A 5,587-nucleotide genomic window follows, 5' to 3' on the forward strand; every position below is an offset into this window, starting at 1 on the left:
TTTACGTTGAACGAAAACCAGACAAGAAATAATAGATGGAAACTAGAGCTGAAGAGATACAACACATCCCTTTGTGGGAACTTCTTTACATACAAGATATGTGACACGTGGAATACATAAACTGCCACCAGAAGTTGTAAACAGCAACAGTGTGGAAGAGTTTAATAGAAAGGTAGGCAAAATCATTAGGACACTGAAAGAACATTAAAACCTGCTCCTAGAGATAAGGGAGCACACGATGTCTCCTCGGATGGACTTAAAAGTCTTTGAGACATCATAATCCTTGTAACTCCTTGTAACAACCCCCCCCCCCTCTCTCTCTCTCTCTCTCTCACACACACACACACACACATTAAAAGTGGAAGCCCCAGACAGTAGAAATATACACCTAAGAATCCTCATAAGTTTAAATATGCACAAACAATGTGCTCCGTACGAAACCAAAGTTCTAGATTTATATACTTAACAATCCTCAAGACTAGAAAAATACGGACAAGGGCCCTCTGGACTACAAATGTCATCACGGGAAAGCCTTGGAAAACTGAGAGTTTAAACATTTAAGATTTATATGATAAATAGGTGTCTTTAAATAGCATTATCACTCATTAAATATTTCATACTTGGCAGGAAATGCGATGTGAAAATGGTTTTATGAAGCACCCATCACATTTTCAAAATCTAATTTGCCATTATTCCAACTTTATTCGGAATAGACAAGTATTCTTGCATCAAAAATAGTATTTAATTCCTTTACAGGTATTCAAATACCAGACCTTGGCATTTGAAGGCTTTCTTTAAAGTTCACAATCCCATAAAACAAAGGAAATAAGTTACCGTCTAAAATTTCTTAAGTTACTGCTAGAATACGAAGGGAAATGTACGTTTTCTATTATTATTTCTTTGATCTTGGTAAATTAACCGTTCAAAACAAACCAATTCTCAGTTTCGCGCACAAATTGTAAAATCTGACAGGTGTCACCGTTTGCTGTTTACTGCCATTTCCATTGTATTTAGCGTTATTATTGTGATTTTCGTAATTATTATATAGATCTACCTTTATGATGCCTGGAATGTCAAGAGCTTCCAGTAATGGAGTCAGGAAGGCAGGTACTAGAAGAGTGCCTAGGAGAATATAGCCTACTACCTACCTTGTAGTAAAGGATAGGAATAGGTTAATATCCCATCTCCTACTAGGGTACCTACCTAGGCTAGTAGGTATACCTATTAGCGAGATACCCTGGTACCCGATGCACTTTTGAGGCACAATAGCAATAGGTAGCTACCCCTGTTGAAGTTGTTTTAATTGGAAAATGCTTACCTAATAAAGCAATCTTTAACGTATGGAATGTGGAGAAAGTTACTAGAAAATTACATACCTAGTACCTAGTACCCTATTGTCACAGATGTTCTAGGAACTGCCTGTCACAATGAACAGAAGAAAATGATTGATGAAGAACAGGTTATGCAGCCAGAATATAAAACCATAAAGACTGCCATGCAAACTATGAAGAGAAATCTCAGAAGAATGGAGTCTGAAGCTACCTACATTATGGTCTTGGCACCAATCAGAAACAAAATTTACATTGCTGTACCTATGCAGCATTCATTGGAGATGACAATACTTCAACTTACAAAGCTGTTACCAACCTAAATAACAAGAAATTACCAATTTAGTGGTACCTAGTCGTGAGGCATAAGTAATATTTTCAGAGCCCTGGGACATAGCCTACAGAAGCACTAGCTAGGCTATATCTGCTGCTTTCTTCAGACAAAGGTCACAGAATGTCAAGGGAAACATAACTGCAGCAACAATAGATACCTAAAACAAAGGTGAGGAATTACTTTTAGTGCTGTAAAACCTTTATTCCAGGGGTAAATTCATGCTTGAAATAAGCTAAATACAAAATGCAGTATTCTGGAACTAATGGTTTAGTAGTAACAAACTGTATATTTCTATTTTTGTTGTACTAAAAAAAATGTGCCTTGTTGATGCTAGACCTGTAATTACCCTATGTTAATTGTCAATTTTTGCAATTGAAAAATTATTTTACTCAGGAAAGATTAGGGTTTAATTTAAAGGACCCATATTACACTTTCAGGTTTTTATTATTTTTGTGGAGTATTTTGAGCAAGACACATTCATGATTTTGTAAAATATTACTTATGCAGAAACTAGACTCATAAGAAAAAAATAAAAGCAGCAAGTTTTTATCCTCTAAATTTAATGTGAAGTATATAAATTAAAGGTATTGGTTCATAAGTTATGAAGTAGGTAGTAACGAAATATTTAATATATAGTTGTGTATTAGAAAAAATTTAATTGCTGATTAATGTTTTTAATGGTACAAGTATACAGAGAATTTCATTGCTGATATTTCTAAAAAAAAAAAAAAAGAAAAAAAAAAAAACTCAGGAAATGGATGAGTTTAGGTTATAGCCAAGTACTATATCCTTAACAGGTGAGAATGGAGCCTTAAGAAATACAGTAACTAATTAGTGATTCATAGTGGATGATAACAAGTAATTGACTCATGAAAAATTATTGAAATATGCAAGTATTGTAGAAGTGTTTCATCGAAGGCTCAACTTCTTGTTTGTTTTCCTAATAGAGTATTTCTGGATAAATTTTGAATACTGAAAACCTTAAAATGTAGACAGGCAATAAAAATAATCTGTTTAGCAGATAATAATGAATGTGTATTTTTTCTGTGTTGCTTTTATTAAAAAACAAATAAAAATATTAACTTTGATTAAAATTGACTTCTATATATATTCTATATTTTCTTAGTAAAAGAACATTCATTTTGAAAGTATCCTCCCTAATTCCATTAGTTTATTACATATTTAAAACTAACATATAGAAAGTATACAAAATATAAACTGGAATGAAAAATTCTTATTTTTCTTTATTTTTTTCTAGTTTGTACATATTCTACATATCCTCGCCATTTATAAAAAATGGAGGTAGAATTATGCAGTTGTAAATTACTATTAGTGATTTAATGATTTGATGAAAAAGTACTTGGATGCAAAGAAAATACTATTAAAACTTTAAAGATGCAACAATAGAAAAACTTTTAGTAAGTAAAACTGAAAATGAAAAAAGTTCAGATATTTCACAACACAGTTTCATAGACAAACCACAGTTATATAAATATATACTGTACATAATTTCATACATATACTACATTTATGTTTTCCAACCCGTTATTATTATTATTATTATTATTATTATTATTATTATTATTATTATTATTATTATGGATCATTCCTAGATAGCCACCCCCAAGGGTTTTAACGCAGTATGTATCCACCTTTGCAGCGGTTTTAGTACAAGCTTGTTGGTGATTACCGTAAAAACATAAACAAAAGGCTGTAAATATCATAAAGATAATGAGCCCCAAGAAATAGTAGTTCCAGATAACGACCCCCTAACTTTGTTGGGCTCACTATCTAGGAAAGATCCATTATTACTATTATTATTGACAATGGAATTGGCCTTGAGGGTGTTGTAGATCGAGCTGGCCATGTGCAGGTGCAGTCTCCTCCTCTGGAGCACTCCCTGAAATGTGTCGTGGAGACTTCTGCTTCTTCTTCTAGGTGTACCAGTAACCTCCTCCTCCTCTTTCCACAGAGAAATCTGGGTTAGACAGGTAACCGGTTTGCACGGATTGATGGACGGACTATCATGTAAGGATTTGCAGTATTTTTATCCAACTCTTTGACAACACTCCTTAATCCTGATTTGTTTATCTTTAAGAAAGCAGGATTAAGAAGTGTTGTTGAAGAGTTTAATAAAAATTCATTATTTCACATCCTTGTTATCAGCAGTCTCACGCATAAAGAATGTCAAAGAAATAAGAAATGACTCGTCATCGCTAAACGAGAGAGAGAGAGAGAGAAACAAAGGACAAATTTGTTATCAGTAAGCTTATCAGATATTAATGGACTTGTCCGTTACAGCTCACCAAAGTAACCAAAGTGTGTTATAATATAACATCATATTTGTAAAGTAGATATCATTGAGGTTGTGATATTAGTAATTTTATGTTTTGTAGAATTGCTATGCTTTATGATAATAATAATGATAATAATATGCAGGGAGCAGACCTTCTTTGATACATGTTTTGTTGAAAATAATGGAAGTTTTCAACAAATTAATCTTATACAGGGTCTTTTCAATTCTCCTGATAATTCGTTTTTCTGACTCAGCTAGGTTGTTGAGTAGAATTCCAATATTCATATTTGTCATAATTAGGATATTTGTCAAAAATGTTTTATCAAAAAAAATTTTATTATGTATTTTGCTTATACCTCTTTGATGGCCTTGGGTTCTATACCCATCAAAGAGATATAAGCAAAATATATACAGAATGAAGTATTTTTGATAACCTATTTTTGACAAATATCCTAATTATGACAAATATAAATATTGGAATTCTACTCAACAACTTAGCTAAGTCAGAAAAACGAATTATCAGGAGAATTGAAAAGACCCTGTATAAGATTAATTCGTTGAAAACTGCCATTACTTGCAACAAAATAATAATAATAATAACGGATTTTGAAGAACTCCCTTTGTTTTGATGACTCATGCATATTGCAATTTTATGTATCTTTAGAACTTTTGGGTTAGTAATTCACATTTCTACAATGGTAATGCCCAGGAAATCTTGGGCAAGTGGGTATTCAGCTTTCATGGATAGACCACTGGGACCTGACACCCAACAGAATTCATTAAACTCCTGTAAAGTACTGCTTATTTTTTATAATAAAAACTAATTCTTTAATGGGCTGACTCCCAGTGGTCCGCCCATGCAAGCTGAATATCTGTTTGACCAAGGTTCACCAGTCATTACACATACTTTAAGGGAAGTGGGAATTATAGTTTGAATTATAGGTATGTAAGAGAGCATTACCAATCAGTCATCAAAACAAAATGTCATGTTTATTATCCATTATCAATATCATCATAAAAAAACAATAGCTGTTGATCAGTCATATAATGATTGTTAGTATAAAGGCAAAAATATTACTTTAAATGTGTGATGTTGTATTATAACATAATGCAACCTAACTCTGTGGTTATTCAGGTGGGCAGTCATGACCTAAGTCAGATAAAACTTGATAAGCTTATCTATGAAACAGCCGGCAATATATGATTAACTCCTTTGTTTCATGCCATATCAGTCAGGTTTCAAAATGCTTCGACCGTTCCTGTCAATCTGCGTCGTAATTTTAATGTACCGAAGGTCAAACTGATTATGTTTCTCTCTCTCTTTTTCTAGGTTTAGTTACGATGACTTTTCACTTATTGCTTATCTGCTTGTTATTCTCTGCATAAAACTGTCCTAACATGGATGAGAAAATGTAAATATTGTAAAACTGTGTTCTTTGTTGTCTTATGCTAATTAAAGTGAGTGTAGATTGCACACAAACACATGCATATAAGTATACTATGTGTGTGTGTGTGTATAATCAAAGGACTAATATATCAAAGGAGTGACCAAATAATGTAGGAAAAGAGTAATAATTTTAACCTCCTAAGCTTAGGGAAGCAAGATGCTAAGCATATTGAAGGTTAAAG

The 5,587-nt window shown here is 32.7% G+C and overlaps 1 protein-coding gene across 1 annotated transcript in view; it reads right to left on the bottom strand.

Annotated features, from left to right (window-relative positions):
* Positions 1 to 4,218: 4,218 nt before the first annotated feature.
* Positions 4,219 to 5,587, bottom strand: part of LOC135214395 (uncharacterized) — a 13,669-nt gene continuing 12,300 nt past the window's right edge. The window contains exon 2 of the mRNA XM_064248653.1: positions 4,219 to 5,587. This exon is cut by the window's right edge and continues 985 nt beyond it. The gene's annotated coding sequence lies outside the window, so the exon portion shown is untranslated.

The sequence above is a fragment of the Macrobrachium nipponense genome, chromosome 45 (assembly GCF_015104395.2).
Source record: "Macrobrachium nipponense isolate FS-2020 chromosome 45, ASM1510439v2, whole genome shotgun sequence".
Classification (NCBI taxonomy): Eukaryota; Metazoa; Arthropoda; class Malacostraca; order Decapoda; family Palaemonidae; genus Macrobrachium; species Macrobrachium nipponense.